This window comes from Sciurus carolinensis, chromosome 2 (genome assembly GCF_902686445.1).
Source record: "Sciurus carolinensis chromosome 2, mSciCar1.2, whole genome shotgun sequence".
NCBI lineage: Eukaryota > Metazoa > Chordata > Mammalia > Rodentia > Sciuridae > Sciurus > Sciurus carolinensis.
In genome coordinates, this window is record NC_062214.1 from 43,482,762 (window position 1) to 43,504,431 (window position 21,670).

Here is a 21,670-nt window from a genome sequence, read left to right on the forward strand (position 1 = left end):
AAGAAAGTGTATTCACTCTTTGTTGGATGGTATATTCTATCTATGTCCGTTAAGTCTAAATTGTTGATTGTGTTATTGAGATCTATGGTTTCTTTATTCAATTTTTGTTTGGAAGATCTGTCCAGTGGTGAGAAAGGTGTGTTAAAATTGCCTAGTATTATTGTGTTGTGGTCCATTTGATTTCTGGAATTGAGGATTTGTTTGACGTACATGGATGAGCCAATATTCAGGGCATAGATATTTATGATTGTTATGTCTTGCTGATTTATGCTTCCCTTAAGCAGTATGTAATGTCCTTCTTTATTCCTTCTGACTAACTTTGGCTTGAAGTCCACATTATCTGAAATGAGGATGGATACTCCAGCTTTTTTGCTGTGTCCGTGTGCATGGTATGTTTTTTCCCATCCTTTCACCTTTAGTCTGTGGGTATCTCTTTCTATGAGATGAGTCTCTTGCAGGCAGCATATTGTTGGATTTTTCTTTTTAATCCCATCTGCCAGTCTGTCTTTTGATTGATGAATTCAGGCCATTAACATTCAGGGTTATTATTGTGATATGATTTGTATTCCCAGTCATTTGACTCATTTTTGTTTTTTGACATGATTTGGTTTCTCCTTTATTTGGCTATTCCTTTAGGCTAGTTCCTCCCGTTGCTGATTTGCATCATTGTTTTTCATCTCTTCCTCATGGAGTATTTTGCTGAGAATGTTCTGTAATGCCAGCTTTTTTTGTAAATTCTTTTAGCTTTTGTTTATCATGGAAGGATTTTATTTCATTGTCAAATCTGAAGGTAAGTTTTGCTGGGTATAAGATTCTTGGTTGGCATCTGTTTTCTTTCAGGGCTTGGTAAATGTTGTTCCAGGCCCTTCTAGCTTTTAGGGTCTGGATTGAAAAATCTGCTGATATCCGTATTGGTTTCCCCCTGAATGTAATTTGATTCTTTTCTCTCACAGGCTTTAAAAATCTGTCTTTATTTGTATGTTAGGTATTTTCATTATAATGTGCCTTGGTGTGGGTCTGTTGTAATTTTGTATATTTGGAATCCTATAAGCCTCTTGTACTTGGTTTTCCATTTCATTCTTTGTATTTGGGAAATTTTCTGATATTTCATTGAATAGATTGTTCATTCCTTTGGTTTGTTTCTCTAAGCCTTCCTCAATCCCAATAATTCTTAAATTTGGTTTTTCATGATATCCTATAATTCTTGTGGATTCTGGTCATGATTTCTTACCATCTTCTCTGTTTGGTCAGTTTTGTTTTGAGGATTAAATATTTTGTCTTCAATGTCTGAGGTTCTGTCTTCCAGGTGTTCTATCCTATTGGTTATGCTTTCTATGGAGTTTTTAACTTGGTTTATTGTTTCCTTCATTTCAAGGATTTCTGTTTGTTTTTTTTTTTTCAATATCTCTAACTCTTTATTGAAATGATCCTTTGCTTCACGTATTTGCTCTTTTAACTGTTGTTTGGTGTGATCATTTAATGCCTGCATTTGCTCTTTCATCTCCTCCTTCAATGCCTGCATTTGCTCTTTCATCTCCTCATTTGCTTCCCCGATTGTTTTAATTATGTACATTCTGAACTCCCTTTCTGACATTTCTTCTGCTGTGCTGTCATTGGGTTTTATTGATATAGTATCTAGGTTTGTTTGGGACATTTTCTTCCCTTTTTTTCTCATATTGGTCAGATATCAGTGGGACTCTGAGATATTGCAGTTTTCCTCTATTGGCTTATAGTGTCCCGGTAGATTTCCAGTATATCACCTCCCAGCCTTCAGTAGCCTGAAGTCTTGGAGGAACTTGATAATGCAGTGCTTCCGAAGAAAGCTGCCCCTAGCCCGCTACTGGGTCCAGGGCTGGGGGTTAGTTCTGCTTCCCTTAAGCAGTATGTAATGGAAATCCTCTCACTGGGCGGTCCCGCTCCTAGGAGCTGGCTATAGACAGGGCCTGCATCCACCTGAGGGATCCAGGCTGCTGGGGAAAAGCCTCTCCCTGTCCTGCCTTGGTCCCAGAAGCCACCTGCGGGTCTGGGCCTGCTGCTGGGTTCAGGGCTTGGGGTTGGTTCTGTGCAGAAAAGCTCTCACTGGGCGGGCCTGCTCCAAGAAGCTGGCTGTGGACCCCGCCTGCTGCTGGAGAGAGCAGGGCTGCTTGGGGAAGTCTCTTGCTGCCCTGCCCTGGTCCCAGAAGCCCCCTGTGGGCCTGGGCCCGCCGCTGGGTCTGGGGCTTGGGGTTGGCTCTGTGCGGAAAAGCTTTCACTGGGTGGACCTGTGGACCGGGCCTGCTGTGGGTGGGAGTAGCGGTGCTTGGGGAATTCTCTAGCTGCCCTGCCCTGCTCCTAGAAGCTGCCCCTGTCCAGGCCTGCTGCCTGGGCTGAGCTTCACCCAGTGGGAGAGGCTCACCCCCGCGGCTCTGTGTTGGTCCGAGTTTCTCAATACCTCCCCTTCTTGAATCCTGAGTTCTGGAGCAATGGGAGATGCAGTCACCCTCTAGTCCGCCATCTTGAATCCTAACCTTTCCTTCACTTTTGAAAGGTAATTTTGCTGGTATCAAATGCTACACTCGTTGATTTTTTTTTTTCTTACAATATTTAATTATTTTGTTCCAGTTGTTTATATTTTATTTAATTTTAAATATATTATTTTAATTGACACATCATAATTGTGCATATTTATGGATACAAAGTGACATTTCAGTACATGTATACAATGTGTGATGATCAGATCAGATTCTTCAGTGTTTTATAATTTTCTTCATATAGATCATTCACTTCCTAAATTTATTTCTAGGTATTTTGTTTACTTTCTCCTCCTCTACCTCCTCCTCCTCCTTGTGTGTGTATATCTGTGTGTGTGTGTGTGTCTAGTACTGGGGTTTGAACTCCGGGGCCCTTACCACTGAGCCCCACCCCCAGCCCTTTTCATTTTATTTTAAGATGGGATCTTACTAAGTTGCTGAGGCTTATCTTGAATTTGTAATCCTCCTGGCTCTGCTTCCCAAATTGCTGGGATTACAGGCTTACTCCACTACACCTGGCTAGGATTGCGTTCTTGGACCATTCTCTTCTTGTTTGCAGAGTTTGTCATGGGAACTGCTCTGTAGCTTTCCTCTTTGTTCCTCTGTAGGCAATGTGGCTTTTCCCTACCCAATCCCTCTGCCCCTGGTTTTTACAAATTTCTCTTTGATTTTCTGCAGTTTGAATATGGTATGTCTGGTTGTAGTTCTTGTTTGGTGTTCTCTGACCTCCTGTGGATTTGTGATTTGGTGTCTATCATTAACTTTGGAAAGCTTTTGACCATCATTACTTCAAATATTTCTTTGTTAGTTTTTTTGCTTGTGGTATTCTAATTATGTGTATGTTACAGCTTTTACAATTGCCTTACAGTTATTGAATGGTCTGTTTCCTCCCCCTCCCCCACTCTTTCTTTCTTTCCTCTTTGCTTTTTGGTTTGGGAAGTTTGTATTGATCTGTCTTTAAGTCCACTGATTCTTCCCTTCAGCTGTTTCTGGTTTATTGATGAGCCTATTAAAGGCATTCTTTATTTCGGTTACAATGTTTTTGATTTCTGTTATTTTGATTCCATCTTGGAGTTTCTGTTTCTCTGCTTACATTACCCATCTGTTCTTACATATTGTTCACTTTTTCCATCACAGCCCATAACTGTTAATCATAATCATTTAAAATTCTGTCTAAAAATTCCAACATCTGTGTCATATTTGAGTTTCATTCTGATGATGCCTTTGGGTTTGCTGAACTTCTTGAATCTATAAATGTATGTTATTTTGGAATTTTAAATAGTATCTCTTCAGTTACCTTTTTACCTGGAGGAGGTTCCTCTTTCAAAACCTTGAATATCATGTTATCTTTTTGTTATGTATTAGAGTGATCTGCTTCCTCACTGACACAGAGTAGTCAATTATGTTACTTTACTAGCAGTGGGGTTGGATTTTCTTCTTAGCCAGGTTTCCACCTCACTTGCCTTAGTTATTTGAAAATAAGTTGGCAAAGACTCAAAGATGGAATGTTTTGTCTCATATGTGGAAGCTAGAGTAAAATAAAGGAAAGGTGGAGGGAAGAATAGGGTATCATAAAAATAAAGGGAAGCTTGGTAGTGTAGAAGGAGATCAAGAGGGAAAGAGGTAGGATGGGAAAGGGGAGGCAATGCAGAATGAATTCTATAAAAATCGTGTGTATAAAAATATACAACGGGGAATTTCACCTTTATGTATAAATAAAGAGTCAATAAAATATAAATAAATAGATGAGCAAAAGGGAAGTCTAGCAGAGTAGAGAAAGGAAAACAGGATGGGATGGAGGATAGGAGGGAAAAGGGGGGCATTTTGAAGTGAAATTGAATTCCATACATGTTTGATTTTGTCAGAATGAACCCAACTACAATGTATAATTTTGTAAAGCTTTAAGAAAAGAAAGAAAATAAGTTGCCAAGCAGCTGGCCATGATTAGTGATTTTATTACTGAGTTACAGAGCTAAGCTTACAGATAACTTAGAGTGTACTAATACAGTAACTCTAACTTCATGTATTTAAATCTAAGCTAACTAAATTTTTAAAATGTAAAATTTATAGTAGCCAAATTTCAGTGCCAAGTAGCCACACGTGGCTAGTCGCTGCCACATTGGACAGCACTGATGCAGAACAATTTGATCATTACAGAAAGTTCACTTGAACCTAGAGGGATCAAGTTGTGATCTTGAGACCATCGTTTGAACCACTTTAAGAAGTTCTGTTAGGCTTATGTGGTTAACTGTATACAAATCTACATGAGAAATAGATGGAGAAAGAAGTCAAGCCAAAAAATAAAACCCAGCTGCTGTCAGAGTTTGTTCCTCTCACTTTCAGAAACATCATTTTTTCAGTGCTTGTTTTATTGGATCACATCAAGCTTTCCATTAATTAGGAAATCAAATCACTCTTCCCATGTTCTCATCGGTCAAGTCAGGACTATGAGAACTCAAGCAAAGGACGTGTCTTTTGACAGTTCAGTGGAGGGCCTCACTGGAATCTCTAACGATGTTAGCAGGTCAGAGTAAATCCTTTATTAGTAACACTGACTTCTCAGCAACTCGTGTTTTTTCATAGGGCAGTCTTACTCTTCTAGGTAAATGAATTCTGGTGATGTTCCCAGTAGTGACCTGAAATAAATAATAAAAACTCAGTTCTTTTGATAGTGATTTACAGAGCAAATCTGTGGTGTTCTGTATGTCTTAAGTCTAGCACTTGCATCTTATGGTCGTTTGAATGGCCTGAAACCAGAAGCAGGTCAGCTGGAAGTCAACATGTTTGAGAGTTTGAGTATTTAAACAGGCTGTTGAGGGAGTCCTTGCTTCTGGTCCTGGGCTGGCCTCACTGAATAGGTCCCCATTGTCCTTGACATTTGAAAGCAGTAAAACAGAACTACTCAAGCAGCTAGAGGGAGCTGGTGGTCTCCCCACCTTCTTCCATAAGGCTGTGAAGTTGTGGTGCTGTTATCATGTACTTCTTTCTACTGCATCAGGTGCCCACAGCCTACAGATCACATCTTCAAGTAGCTCACCTGGCATGCATTTGGAACTAGAAGTCATCCTCTCAACAGCTCTTAGAGGGAGGCACATTATTGCCTCATCCAGGGTTTCTAAATTTCAAGCCTCAGAGGCCCACCTTTTACTAGAACCAAGTGTTTATCAGCTTGAACAGAACTGCTCAGTGCTTCTGATCTGGCAAGTGGACCTCACAGATGACTTCCTCCCACCTTTCTCATTTGTGCTTCCAATGATGTGAGCCTCATGATCTCCAGCGACTCCCACGTGTTGGCCAGCACACAGACTCTTAATTTTTCCATAGTTAGGTTCAAGAAAATAAGAAGGGACATTTAAATAAATGAGATTGAAAATAGAGAGCAACATCTATTGACCAGTCCATGCATTTTGGTTGGTGTTCAGCTGGAACTACCATCTGCTGTTGGCCACAGACTTTTGTATGCAGTTTGGGAGCTCATTACTCATGATACTAATGCGGATGCTGTGATTAGGCCTGCTGATCAGAGTGCCCAGGAGTAGTGCTTCACTAATGCATACTTAGTTGTGAGCCTTTCAAGGTAGATGTTTATAAATCCCTCTGCCTGAATGCTTTAAACACTTTGAGGATATTTGGGCCAAAACCTCTCAGGATCCCTTCCAGGTCTTTCTTTCGTAGGGAATTGGAATTCCTAAATCATCTCTATCTTATAAAATTCTTTTGAAAGCCATTTTTATTATAAAATTAATGTTCATTCATATAAAATTTCAGAAATGCAAAAATACTTGAATGTAAAAACAATCTGCCATCTTGTCATTTGAAGATAATCATGATTAGCATAATACTTTTTAACATTTTTAAAGCAGATATTTCTCTTTATCTAATTTTACAGAGCTTAAGACATATACACATGTGTATATGCAAATGTGTTGTTTTCCTTGACTAAAAACTGGAAGTAATGTGTTCCAAGGAATGACATTGTATGTTCTCCACCTGCTGATGGCCTTTCAAATATCTCTTAGGAAGGAGAACAGGACTATACCAGGTACATTTTTGAGTGTGAGGGTAGGCCTTGGAGAAACGTTGATCCCTTATGTGGTTCCAGACAGAACTAAGAACCATGGATTAGCTATGGCTCAAGTTAGCCTTTCTTGCGTGTGCACTGGGGTCTGAATATCAAACTGGGCACAGTGAACTCCATTGAGGCATCTGCTCATGGCCGGTGTTGAGTATCAGGAAGCACAGTGACATCCTCATCCCCTCAGTGTATCTTCTATTAACAGAATCTCTTGGTTTTACTGAAGTCCTTCCAATTAAACTTAAGATGTGAGGGAATAGAAACTACTGCTGTTAAGTTTTGAGATTTAGTATAAATCTTGGATAACAAATGTCTTTGTCACAAATCTTGGCAATATCAACTGGTTTTTGTTGTATCCTCCAAATTACAAAGGAAAACATGAGAAGGTTGCAAGTTTTATATTAAAGAACTGTCTTTGGAATAGTATTAAAAATTATCCCCAAAGCAAACATTTCATTTATTTCTTGTTCCTATCTTTTCCTGTCTCCACATCTCCACCTCCCTAACAGTAAAGGATTTGGAGATGAAGCTTTTGTATCTTTTTTTCATGGAATTTATTCCATACATCTGTGTCATCTAATTTGTGAACATGGAGTTGTTTGTGATACATCCTTTTTATTTTTTTATTGCTATAAGATCTGTACCGATATTCTCTCTTTGATTCATTATATTGATAACTTGTGTTTTCCTCCTTTTTTCTTGGTAAGTCTGGCAAAAGCTTTACCAGTTTTATTTATCTTTTATTTTCTCTCTTGTTTTTCTGTTTGAAATTTCATTGTTTTCTGCTTTTACCTTCATTTTCTTCCTTCTGCTTGTTTTGGGTTTACTTTTATTCTCTCAGTTTCAGATTTGGGCTTTTTTTTTTTTTTTTTTTTTTTCTATTCTAATGTAAGTGCTAACTGCTGTGAATTTCCCCCTAAGCACTGCCTTAGGTGTATACCACAAATTTTGATATATTTTCATTTACTTTAAAATATTTTCTCATTTGCTTTGTGAGTTCTCTTTGATACAAAGACCATTAAGAAGTATATTCACACCTCATGTACATGTGTGACTGCATGACCTATGTGATCCTACAATATGTATAATCAGAAAAATGAGAGATTGTGCTCCATTTATGTATGATCTATCAAAATGCATAAATGCATTCTACTGTCATGTACAATAAATTAGAACAAATAAAACATTAAAAAAAGAAGTACATTCACATATTTGGTTTGGTGTCTTTTGAGTTCAAAGAACAGATTTGGATTTATATGTGGTGACATGGCAGATTTTTCACCATGTAGTGAAACACTGCCATGCTATTATCATTGGGTGATCTCAAAAGGATATCTTCAGCCACTTTTTTAATGCTAATGTGCCTACGTTAATTGGATTTGAAGGTGAATTTTGGAATCCTTCTTAGTAATGTATCTTTCTGTTCTTTTTAGTGCATTACCATTGAGCAGATCTGGATCCTGAAAAATTCAAGATGCTAAGCACCTACACTGCTTTAAGAATTTGGAACTGAGAAATGAAGAGGGAGATATACATAAGAAATTGGGAATCTAAATAGCCCTGCAAAAAACAAAGAACAAAAACAAAGAACAGAAACAAACCCCAAGGACCGTTACTTTCCTGTAGCTGCTGTGATGTGAAGGCAGTGGGTACTGCTGATGAGGCAGTGTGCATGGCAGAGGCACACACCCATGCCTCCCCACAGAAAGGCTTCACTGGTTTCCACCATGTCTTGGCTTGCTTTTAGAACAGGCTGGCCCAACGAGATTGGTCATCAAGTCCACTGTGGTGAATTCTGCTTGTCCATGATGGATCTCCAGCACATCTGTGCTGTCCGTGTTCTTTCCAACACCAGTTCGTAAGACAGGGCCCATGTTATGGTATAAGGAGAGCAACCATCAATGATAATGTCTTGTGTGAAACCTTTGCATCTTGTAAATTTTTTCTTTTTTCTAAAAATAAATATTAATTAAATCTAAATCTTAACAAAACCACTTTATTATCAAATAAATTTTGCTGTTTCTGCTTAATGAAGACCCTGTAGAATTGCACTGTATCTGAACCTTCTCCATGTATATCCACACTTATTTTTGAAAAACCCTCTTGCCAGAGACCTCTGAGTGGCCCACCCAGGCCTCTGATTCCAGTGTGAAAGTCTATCTGTGGTAATTGATGATGAATAACAGTTGAAAATGAGATGGCAGAACAGTGGAGTATAGATAGGCAGAGAATCCAGCTTCAGAATGGTCATACGATTCTGATGGAGGCCAAGTGAGATTGCTGCACTGGTACCACCTTTGGGAGGAGAGGAAGGCCTCCTCTCATGTGGAGCTGTGCAGCTGCTCTTTTCTAATAGCTTCACAGTTGTTCATATATCCAAGCCAGCATACTCAGGAGCATGTGAAGAAAGAACCACATTTTGCCAAAGTAGTTTCTCACTTAAATGTTAATCTCCTACTGGTACATCTGTAGTGGTCATTTTGAATGTTAGCCAATACTAATAGTTATATATATGCATATCATATAAATACTTTTACAAATAGTTTTTCCTCTCTTGAAATATTTCTGGCCTAACTATGGAGACATCCATATTTGACATTTTAGTAATGCTGGTTCCTCTAGTCTGACCCAATCGTCTACTTCAAATGAAAACATTAGAAAGTATGGAAAAAAAAATCTCAAATGACACCTCCAATGTACATTCAACTACTTGGAATGTAGAGTTGGAGAAAGATTTGCCGGATTGCTTTGTTCTAAACCAATACAGAGGTCCAGGGTAATCCACAATAGTTTTAACCTCTGGGTTTCAAATATGTATGACATCCCAATGCATCCAGGTAATCTTTCCCAGCTCTGTGGGCAATGAGGCGCAAGAATCTTTCTTTTCTGAGTTGCCAAAGTGGAGTTTGACAGAGTGAATTTAAATTCATTTTTAAAGTTACTTGAACCTACACTTTCCTAAGTTGTATGGTTTGGACTTGCTGAACAGATTTGCCATATATTTTTCTGCCAAAACATTTTATTGCCACTGCAATCAGTCCTTGTGGTCGGGGTGACAAGAAGTGTGTAGTGGTAAGAGCTAATGTGCTTGATATTTAGATAATGGTACAATGATAGAGACCCTCATTGCCCACAATCCTGTTCCTGGATCCCATTTTAAAAAGAGTTAGACTAATTGGAGTATAAGCAGCAGCATGTGGCTAGCAGCCAAAAGGTCTGGAAACCGTAAGAGAAGAGCTGAAAGAATTGGGGCTCTTTAGTTCGGGGAAAATATCTTTGAATATTTCATAGATATAGGGAGACACTGGTCAGGAACAAAAATAGGAGCAATGGGTATAAGTTGCATTAACACAGATGCTAACTTTCTGACAGCAATTCCAAAGTGATGGGAGCTTTTGGTGTTTGAATAGAAGTTCTGGGCTTACTTAGGTGAAAGGAGATCTTTTGTTTTAATTCAATAGATTAAAGATCTTCCCTTGCAGTACACAGGGAACATGGTGAATGTCAGAAAATGTTCATTATTTTTATAGCATTGGATTGAAGGGTGTGTTTACATCATCCTGAAGATCACTTTCAACTCATAGGATCAGAGAAACAATGAATGCAACTCAAGATTGGTCTGGGAAGGTTGTCAAAATCAACAGGGCAAGGTTATAGAGAAACAATGAAAGGAAGAAACCCCCAGAGCATCCACAGCTGCCTCTAAAACAAAAGGTTAATTCAAACCTCAACTTTAACCCCCCTCTTGTTTACAATTCTTATGTGGGACTAATGGCTAAAATTAGATTTTGGGTGCAGTTCTACTTGCAGATATAAAACTCTCAATCTTTACATCCCTCCTAACATCTCTGACTCCTGATTTCTGCTTATTTATAAACCTTGCTGTTTATTGTCCATTAAAACATCATTTGAATGAAGATGGGAGAGGAGAATCGCACCATGTATGGCTTTTCTGAGAAGGCTTGGCAGGTCTTCGCCCAGTACTTTAAACAGAGCACTGTGCCGACAACTCTGGGAAGCAGGATCCTTTTAATCTTGCCTTTCGTGGTTTACTTTATAGGAGACCAAGCTCTTGTGGCTACACAAGACATAGACCAAATAAAGGCATCTTCTGGGTCTGGGTGCTCCATAGCATTGCCTCACAGTTGGTGGTCCAAGGAAGAGCATTTTCCCTACCAAACTGCACCCTGACCATAGATGGGTACCAACTGGCAAGTAGAGAGTTTAGTGTGTCATTGATTTGGATGTAAGGAACAAATAGTTACACAGACACCTTACTTCCTTAAACGTGGTTTCCTCTCAGTATCCCTGAAGCGAGAGCCATGATCTTCTCTGTCACTAATTTGTCATTTTCTGCCTCTTTTCTGGCAGGCAGTTTCATAGTTCTTCACGTCTAATTCATCACTGATTTGAGTCCTTTAAAAATAGACACTCATCTCAAAATACATATAATAATATCAAAAGAAGAGCCTCCCAATAACTCTATTAGAAAAGAAGAGGGAGATTGCCATTTGGAGGGGACTCAACCTTTTGCAGGTGCTGCTATGTTTTCACTCTTTTCTGGGGTTCAGACAGCAGTGTATTCAATTTTTGGATGTCCTGGAAAACCACCCTTATATTCCTGTTAGGAAATTATCTATTACTGATGGTATTTCAGATATGTTAAGTCTAAGTTAATACATTACTTTCTGATAATATACTTGATATTTATAGGGGTCTTAAAATAACCTGTTTTGAATCTTCTCTGGAGTAGGTGAGTTAGGAGCTCCATCAACTGAGCAGGAAATGCTTTGGCACAGTCGAAGCTGCAGATGACAGCCCCCTGCAGAAGGGGCATGGGCTCGGACCCAGGCTTGGGTCTGTGGTTGGCCAGCTGACAGCAATGGGTGGGGGAGGAGGGTGGAAGAACAGGTACGGCTACTTCCAGATGTAAGAGAAGGGGTGCTCAGACAACTTCCAACAGGTCAGTAGGATTGGATTTGGGGAGAGGGGGGTTCTGTGGAAGGATAGGACAGAAACAAAACCTCAGAGCTGAGCAGGGACCAGACCACAGAGATCTGGTAAGTCATGGTAATGCCTTGAGGCTTCATCCTTCGCCTTCCAGCTTCTCTCCAGACTTTGTTCCAGTTAGTTCTTCATCAGTTTGTCATGTAAGTATGACCCTTGAGAACTGAATTCAACTCTTACCGGTTCAGTATGACCAAGGCCCCTTGATATGGACAATGATGTCATGGTTTCAAAAAGCCAAGGGGTGGCACAGATCTGTTGGAATCATGACTGTGCTGTTGACCTGCTATATGACCTTGAGACAGTCTACTTATTTATCCAGTCTTCTGAGTTTCCATTCCCTCATCAGGGACAATGCCTGCCACTTGGAGCATGGTTGTAAGGGTCACAGTTGAGGATACTCAAATAGTGCCCTGTACAGTGCATGCCCAGTGCCACCATTCATGTAGCTGCATCCCATCGTTGGCTCACATGAGCCTGCAGGTAACAAATCCCCAGATTTAGTCCACAGAACAGCTGTCTTCTGGCCAGTGAAGAACCATCATGTTCCTATTGGGCTCAGCCTGTATTCTGGGCTATTGGACTATTTTAAATGTCATGTTGGCTTTTCCTTCCATCTCTGTGTCATCTTCAGACCTGTTTTCTCTGCCATTAAGTCTTGGCTAAACCACAAGATAAAGTTGGTACTTCATTAGGAATCCTCTTTCACATCAGTAGATGCATTATTTGTCTTCTCACTCAACCCACTTTCCTCCTCCCACATTGCCCATTCTTGCTGAAATTGAGCTATCCTATTTTCACAGTATTTTGGTGATTAATCCAAAGATCCTGTCAAAAATATGAGTACAGCACAAGGTGTTGTGAACTCATTCTGGCTTCCAATGATCACTGTGTTCTTTTCCACAGGTTCTCAAACCATCTGTTTAGTCATCTATTCTAGAATGTTTTCAGGGCCCAATGTCTAACCAAGCTGTTTGCAGTGTCTGTATTCCATCTTATTCCATCTTGTTGAAACTGGGAATTCTGACATGTTTGGTTTCCTGACCCTTCTCTTCTTTTCAGAATATTTTAAAAAGTTACCAGTGGTAATTCTGTTCCATTAAGTTATTTCAGAGCTTTTGAAACCTAAGTACATCCAGAGAAACTTATAAGTCCATTTCCTCATCTACCTTGGGCCTTAAGTCCCCCTTTAGAGTGCTTATTTAACCTTTTTTGAGTTTGGAATATTTGCATACAAGAATAGATAAAATAACTTATTTGGGCACTTAATCATGGCCAAAAGCTAGGCCAAACCCCTTTACATGGATCAACCCTTTTAAACATCACAACCCCTTTCTTATTTCCATTTTAGTTAGGAAAATTGAGATTTAGAAAGTTTAGGTAAGAGTCCAGAACTGTGAAGGGTATGCAATCTTATCCTAGTGACAAGGCAACAAGCTATCCTGCTGCAGTGTCCTGGGTGTTGTGGAAGCTAGAAAACCACGAGTCAGAGACAGTCTGAGCATTATTACAGCAACAGCAGAGCCAGTATTTGTGTCATAACCTACACCAGGTGACATGCACATCATGATGCAAAAGAATCCTGAGCTCAGAGAACCCAAATCTTCTGTAATTCCTGCTCTTTGCTCTAAAGAGATGCACACTGTCTGTCCCAGGGCTGTTGGCTATATAAACACCTTGAAAATAGAGCCCCAGAACAAAAACAGTCAATATCTTAGCTTGCAGGAGGTGCAGAAACACCAGACACCCACAGAGGATTGCCTCCCAACAGGAATCTAACCCACATCACTCCACTGGGGAAGGTGGAGTCAGGACTTGGGGCCCCAGAGCTGGTCTCACGATCCCCACCACCTCTACTGCCCCACAATGCTCATGTGCAGGAAGGGGCCACTGAGCTTACCTCACTGGTCACCGGCTCACTGGTCGCCTCTTCTGCACACATGGCTCTCTCACTTGCAATCATACTCTGGATGTTGACCTTTTCTCATTTCCTTCTTCCCCTGGCCATATATTATTGATCTGGGGTGGATTACTTCTATTTGCCCATCCAAATACAGTCTGCATACTTTGCCCTGCTCAGGCACTTGCTTCCTGGCTTCTTGTTAGGTTTGGCCAAAGGGGGTCACTGGCAGGCAGGGATTTGAGGAAGGAGAGAATGAGGGAGGGTTGGCTGTGTCCTTTACAAGAACCGCAGCACCTTCCAAAATCCTCTCTCCTCGGGGTTAGGGTGGTAGCAGCTTCTGGGGCTAACAGCTCCATGGTACTTCTCTGTTGCTCTTGGGGTTCCTTCAACCACCCTTTCATTAACTTCCTCTCCTGCTGCCTGGACTCTGAGGCGTTTTGCAACCCGTTTGTGTGCCTAGCAGCTTCATCTTAGCGTTTTCCTTCCTGCTGAATGCACACCATGCCCTTTACTGTTCTCGCTCATTGGTCTTCATGTCGTGTGTGCTGTTACCACCCCTCTGTTAATTTCTTTGGAACATTTTAGGGATTTTTCTGCTTTATAGCTCTTTATGGATTATAGACATTTTAGCCTGTAGCTCAGTTGAAAGTGCTTTCTGAATACCCTGTACCCCTTTTACTCTCCTGCTCAGTGGGTAACTGTGACCAGCACCCACTTGTCCTGGTGCTGCAGGCCACACAAGGCCAGGTTCTTCTCCTTCTTGAGTTGAAGGAAGAGATGAAAACACCCCACGTGTCCCCAAGTCTCTGGGTGCCTAATGTCCAATACAGTAGCCATCTAGCTACATGACACTAGATTCATTAAAATTAATTTAAAAACCCAGGTCTTCAGTCACGCTAGCCACACTAACGTGGCGACCACTGGACAGTGTGCATGTAGAACTTCTCCATCACGACGACAATTCTAAGGGCAGCACCACCCCGGAGGTAATCCAGTCTTCCCAGACTTAGACCCAGAGCCCTCCCTCCCCACATGAGCAGGCTCACTTCCCAGGTCAGAGCTGCCGCTGTCGGAAGAGCACCCCCTTGGCACGTCTCCACATCATCCCACATCTGCTACATCTGCTCTGCCGCAGGTGCCTTTTCTCCGTGTGGTTGCAGCCCGTGCCCTGTTACGGCCTCCACCTGTTTTCTCCACGTGTGCGCCGTGTGCGCCATTGCACGTGAATTGCTGCTCTGTGCAGAGCTTAGACTCACCAAGGTCCAGGAGGTCCTCCTAGTTGTTGAGTGTTGTACACAGAGCTCACACCCTTCTCTTTCAAGCTCTTGCCTGCTTCCACCCTTCCCCAGCCATGACTTCCTTTTTCCTCCCTTCAAGCTATGCCCCCATCTGTCCTCATTCTGATGAGGCTAGAAGGTAACAGATTCCCTCAGGGCTTTTGCCCTCTTCTCCTAACAGGCAGGTTGGCTCCTATGCTCAACCATGCACAAGACCACCTTTAGGAGGAAGAGAAACAAAACCCATACCACGGGCATGGTTATGGGGTATCTATAACAGGGGTGAGGTGCTTCGGAGTGTCCTTGAGACATGGCTCTAGAAACTGCCCTTTCATTCCCTTATTATCTCCTCCCAGAAGAGACCCTCCTGCAGAAGGTGGATCTCACACTGTCTCCTACCTTCGGGGCTCCTTTGAGAGTCACCCACTTATGCAGGGCACAGGAGATAGCACATATCACTCAATTCATCAACACAGGCCATTGGCTCCTGGCTCTTCCAGTCCTTCAGGTTTAGGGAGATGCCTGGTGAGCCTCTACAGATTTGCCTTTGCCCTGTTTGAAACTTTGCTGTGTTCTGGTCCATGTTGCTCTCACAGTCATAGGCCTCCTGCTTCCCTCCCAACTTCCCCAACCCATTCCATACACATTTGATGTTATGACCTAGACGATGGCACTTCCTGACTCACATCTTCAGTGGCCTCCTGGCTCCAGGCTCCTTATGGAGGTCTGTAAAGTCCCAACATCTTGTCCCCACCCTCTCCCATTCATCCTCCCTGATCTCACCTCCAATGTAACCAACCCATTCTAGTTTGTCCAGCTCTTTCCTGGTCTGAGCACTGAAAGTCTAGTATCCCAGGAAACTGGGATGATTGGCTACCCATTATCACCTCTGGTCCCTTTCTATTCTCACCTCCCTTTTGTTCTCTGTGCTCTCAGTCTCTCTGTTCTTTGTTTTCTACAGCCTAGTGAAGTTCCCCTCCTGCCCCAGGGCCTTTGCACACACTGCTTTTTCTGCTGGAATTACCTTTCTCTGTTCTGTCCCCAGCTAGATCCTTTATCCTTCAGACCTCTGTGGACTGTACTGAGATGGCTTTGTTGAGCAAAGTTGCCCAAATCAAGTGCCCAGCAGGTCACTCCATCTGATGTTACTTCTCTAAGACAGGTGTTTGGCATGCCTCAAATGACTCACTTGGAAGCAATGTATGAACCGTTTGCCACCTGAGGCTTATAGGGATGCTTTCAAACAAATAGAATTGCCTGTCTTCCCAGCTCTTCCTTTCTGCAGGGCAGAATGATAAGTTCCCTAGAGCCTGGGAGCAGTCACAGACAGGGTCCTAAAATCACTTCACTGTGGCTGTTCCCAAGCCACCTGGTGGACAGGGTCTTTTGGAGAGTTTGTTAAAAGCTCAGATTTTATAAATTATGATTCAGGAAGCCTGATTAGTGTGTGGTGTGTCTAAAAATTTCCATAGGTGATTTTGATATGGGTATTAGTTCTCTAACAAAGTGTTTTTTTCCCCCATGTATTTTTTTTATTGGTGAATTGCAGTTGTATTTCATGGTGGAATTTGTTGTTACATATTGGTACATGCACACAATATTACAGTATAATTTTAACCAAGTGGTTTTCAAAGTAGTGTCCCCAAGTCCTGTAGAAACACCTGGGAACTCATTAGAAGTGCAAATTCTCGGGTTCCACCCAGGCCTGCTGAGATAGAAGTCAGGGGTACAGCCCACCAGTTTGAGTTTTAACAAGCCTCCAACTGATGGTGATTTAGGTGAGCTTCGAGAAGCACTGCCTTGGTCTATTCCAAATAGAAAACCCAAGTGGTTTACCCCAGGGTAACAGGCACCACATCTGCTGATCTACCAGCATTCTGTCTCAGCTCTGCACTAGGGTCACCTGGGGAGTTATTGAAACACCCTGTGCCCAGGCTGCATCTAAAGCCAGTGTAATTCTCCAGGTGACTGGCTGGGAACCCCAGGTGTAGTAGACCTTACAGAGTTCATCAACCGTGCCCGTCTTCTCTTAAAAATAATGAGCATGGGAATAATATCTTGCATTTCAAAATGTGTTTGCAGGCATTATCCTATTGCTGGAACAATTCTGTGCCAGAGAAGAATCATTACTGTCATGTAGATCAGACTACCAAGAAGGGAACTGACTTGCTCATGATAGAAGAAATAGTGACTGGGCCACAGCATGGATCTAAGGATCCTGACACATGGGCTTCCATCCTTCCTTTCTTCCTTCCTTCCTTACTCCCTTCCTTTTCCTTCTTTCCTCTCTTCCTCCCTTCCTTTTCCTTCCTCCCTTCTCCTCCCTCCTTCCTCCCTTCTCCTCCCTCCCTCCCTCCCTCCCTTCCTTCCTTCCTTCCTTCCTTCCTTCCTTCCTTCCTTCCTTCCTTCCTTCCTTCCTTCCTTCCTTCCTTCCTCAGCTACTTGGCTACATTCTGGGAACACAGAGATACATGTCCCTGAACTCTTCCTCCAGGATGCAGTTTGCTACCAGGACATACAGACAAACATGCGGCCAGGGCGGTGTGGAGAGAGCTTCAGAACAGTGGAGCAGGTTTCTCCCGACATGGCTGGGAAAGCATCCCAGAGTCTTTGAGAGAAGGCATAACTGCAGGAATTTCCCAGGAAGCTTGGTTGGTGACCTGGGACATGCGGATGTTCTGGCAATAGCAGTTATCCAAAGGCATACCTAGAGGACACACCCAGAGAAGCGGAGCATTCCAGGAACTTCACTTGGACATAGCTTCCCATTCAAGACTGTGCGAGTCTTCATCCTCTGAGTCTGCTTGCTGCCCATTAACGGGGTATTCAGTAAAATCAGGGTAGAAGCATGAGGGCAATTCCAGCACTCAGGTCCTGGACCATTTTGGGTGGTATCCCGGAGAAAATGGGCTTTGATCCAAGGGTCCTCTCCCCCTCTTCTGGGCCACGTGCAGACTCAGGCTTGTCTCCTTCATGGTATAATGAATGGAGGGCTCCCCTGAAGAAACGGGGAGCCAGTGTTTGGTACACGATATGGGAAAAGCTGATGGTGCCCCAGAGCTCAGCCTCAGCAGAAGGTGGAGCAGAAGCAGCCACAGCCACCCGCTCCGAAGCCGCGGGTCTCACTTCCCGTCTTGCAGAAGTTCCTAGAGGTTTGGACTTGGTCAAGCCATTTGACCTCTGCACTTTTGTTATCTGGACAGTGGCCATGTCTCCTGTGAGGCAGCGAGTCCTGCGAACAGGCTCAGCAAGATGCCAGCTGCTCAGTCGAGGCTGCACGGCAGAGGAAGGAGGGAGAGGGGAGTACAGGCCTGTGCTATTATGGCGGCTTTCCCTGCAAACCCTGAGCCCAGATTCAGGTTCCAAAAAACGGTGGGCTCAGGTCCGACCGGGAGCAAGAGGGTGTGAGGGAGGCTGCCTGGGTCTCTACAGGCACGCTGCTTTTTTCAATTGTTTGTGTTCCTTCTGGCGCACGGTGATGCTAATGTCGCTGCTCAACAAGAAAACGAAATACCGTGTGTTTAGCTGACAGCAAGGAATGTTCTTCCCACGTTGCTCACTCTGTCCTGAATCTCAGATGCTTCTCAATAATAAGGTCGGGGAAAGAGGGGTCCCTCCATGCCCAGGTGAAATCCCAGAGAAAGTCAAGGGGTGGCTGCTTTGAAGAGAGAGAAAAGACCTTGGACATAATGAGGATTCCTCGTAACTCTGGCCACTATTTGTCTCTGAAGGGGTGGGGACATTTTCTTTATTTCAGGCTAATCCCCTCCCTTCCCCAGATGATGATCACTCCTTTTAGTAAACTCACAACTCTGAAAATCAGTTCACAGTTAACAACAATAAGAAACTGTATTTTGGTATTGGGGAAGGGCAGTCATATGAAAATACCAATAACAGGTAACAAAATCTCTGGATTTCCAGGTATGCAGGATTATAACTATTATAAAAAAGGGCTTAATGGATCATTTAAAAAATTACTTATTAGGAAATAATTTAAAACTTACTAAAAAATGGCAAGAACAGTGCAAAAAAATCCTTATACGCTTTATCCAGATTATACTATTGCTAACATTTTGATCCATTTGTTTTATTCTTTTTTTATTGTTTGTTCTATTTAGTTATACATGACAGCAGAATGCATTTTGATTCATTGTACACAAATGAAGTACAACTTTTCGTTTCTGATTGTACACGATGTAGAGTCACATCATTTGTGTACATAGGGTAATGATGTTTGTCTCAGTACGCCATCTTTCTTCCCCCTACCCCCTCCCCTCCCCTCCCCTCATCCCTCTACACAAGCCAACGTTCCTCCATTCTTCCCTTACCCCCACCCCCATTATGTGTCAGCATTCACTTATCAGAGAAAACATTCGGCCTTTGGTTTATTGGGATTGACTTATCTCACTTAGTATGATATTCTCCAACTTCATCCATTTACCTGCAAATGCCATAATTTTATTCTTCTTTATTGCTGAGTAATATTCCATTGTGTATATATACCACAGTGTTTCTATATCCATTCATCGATTGAAGGGCACTTAGTCTGGTTCTGCAATCTAGCTATTGTGAATTGAGCAGCTATAAACATTAATGTGACTGTGTCACTGTAGTATGTTGATTTTAAGTCCCTTGGGTATAAACCGAGGAGTGGGATAACTGAGTCAAATGGTGGTTCCATTCCAAGTTTTCTGAGGAATTTCTGTACTGCTTTCCAGAGTGGCTGCACCAATTTGCAATCGCACCAGCAAAGTATGAGTACCTTTTTCTCTACATCCTCACCAACACCTATTATTGTTTGTGTTCTTGATAATTGCCATTCTAATTGGGGTGAGATGGAATCTTAGGGTAGTTTTGATTTGCATTTGTTGAACATTTTTTCATATATTTGTTGATTAATTGTATATCTTCTGTGAAGTGTCTTAGCCCCTTTATTGGCTGGGTTATTTGTAATCTTGGTGTAAAGTTTTTTGAATCCTTTATAAATTCTGGAGATTAGTGCTGTATCTGAAGTGCATGTGGTAAAGATTTTCTCCCATTCTGAAGGCTCTCTCTTCACGTTATTGGTTGTTTCCTTTGCTGAGAAAATCTTTTTAGTTTGAATCTGTTTCATTTACTGATTCTTTGTACTTCTTGCGCTCTGGGAGCCTTGTTAAGGAAGTCTGGTCCTAAGCTGACATGATGAAGACTTGGGCCTACTTTTTCTCCTATTTGGTGTTGGGTCTCCTGTCTAATTCCTAGGATCCTCAGCCCTCAGGACCTCCGGGGAGAGAGGTTCCTGATTGGGAAATCAAAAGGGCAGGGGCAGGAGAGTTACAATTTAGAGACAAAATTATAGACCAGGAATTGTGGGGTCCACAAGTGAGGGAAGGATCTAAGATCAGGCTCCTGTGTCACACAAGTGGACCCCAAAAAAAGAGTCCTGGGGTGCAGTCTTCTAGAGGGATTGGCAATTGCTATACCCTGCCTTCAGGAGTTCCAGCTCCAAGTGCTTTATCACTCTTTTCTCCCTGATTTATACATGTGTGCATTTTTTTCTGAAACATTTGGGGATAAATTACATTCATCTTTGAGGGTAAGTTACATATCTCATGGCCCTTCACCCCCAAATACCTCAGTGTATTTTTCCTAAGAATAGAATAGGAACCTCCTCTTGTATAACCACTGCATGGTTATTAACTTCGATAAGTTTAATGTTCTGTTCTCTGATTCATTGTCCATATTCTAATTTTGTCAATTAAATTAATAATGTCCTTTGTAGCATTTTTATCCCTTAGTACTGGATCCAGTCAAGGATCCAGCTGCCTCTTGCTAGCTTTTTCCCCTTCAGATTAACTGTGAGTGTCGGGGTTTCCAGGACCCCCAGCCTTGGGCACGGTCAAGATGGCGCCTGGCGCTGAGCCAAAAGCGGCCAGCTATACAGTAAACAACCAGCAAATTCCAATGATTGGCTAGTTAACGATGTGATTAGAGCATGCCCCCCTCGTGTACCTATTCTATGCCTGCAGCTGTCCGCGCGTTTACCTCGTGTGCTCTCCCCTGATTGGTTGAAGTGTATATAAGCTTGATGGGTGGGGGAGTAGAGGAGAAGCTGAGAGGAGGAGAAGCTGAGAGTAGGAGTAGAAGCAAGGAAGAAGAGTGCGAGCGAGGGCGTGAGCCGAGCGGGAGAAGCGGAGCGACCGGAGCAGGCGAGAGTTAAGCAGAGGGAAAGAGAGCGAGAGAAAGAAAAGAGAAGGGGATAGAAAAGAGGGAAAGAAAGGAAGACTGTGCACAATAAACTTCCAAAGCTTCAGACGTTTGTCGTGTCTCTCTCTGCGGGCAGAGGGAACGCGATATGTGAGCAAATTTCTTCCCTGCCCTGAGCCTTTGTTTCCTCACCTGTAAGATGCAGAGGTCAGAGTAACTGGCATCTGAGTTCTGCACTCATGGATGGCCCTGCAGTGCCCAGCACAGCGCTTCAGATAACGGAGCCCTTGAGATGTTTAATTGAACTGTTCTCCAGAGAGGACCAGTGCGAGCTTTCCCTGGAAGGGATTTCAAGTCTCGTCTTCCTTTCAAACAAGACTGTTGGCTTTGAAAAAGAAATCTAGTGTCTGCCTGGTCTTTAAAAGAGCTCAAGGGTAACTGTCTCAAGTAATGGTAGTAACAATGTGTTGGTGATGGCCACATACAGATAAGTGAGACGCAGCTCAGCAACTTCACACAGACGGGAAGGGGCATTGAGAACATTCTGTTATAATTCTGCGCTACCTCTGAGTTGGCACAGTGTTATCTGAAGGTGGACTTAGGTTAGTTTAAAACATGTTCTAGACTGTAGGACAACTACTGTCATGTTTTCTACAAGAAACCCACTTCATTTGTGTGTTTGTTGTGCAGTGCTGGGGATTGAATCCAGGGC

At 42.5% G+C, this 21,670-nt stretch overlaps 1 protein-coding gene across 1 annotated transcript in view; it reads left to right on the forward strand.

The window, feature by feature from the left end:
- The window catches only part of Dtd1 (D-aminoacyl-tRNA deacylase 1), a 205,099-nt gene extending 196,484 nt beyond the window's left edge, over positions 1 to 8,615 (forward strand). The window contains exon 6 of the mRNA XM_047540692.1: positions 8,019 to 8,615. The gene's annotated coding sequence lies outside the window, so the exon portion shown is untranslated. The remainder of the gene's footprint in view (positions 1 to 8,018) is intronic.
- Positions 8,616 to 21,670: the final 13,055 nt, after the last annotated feature.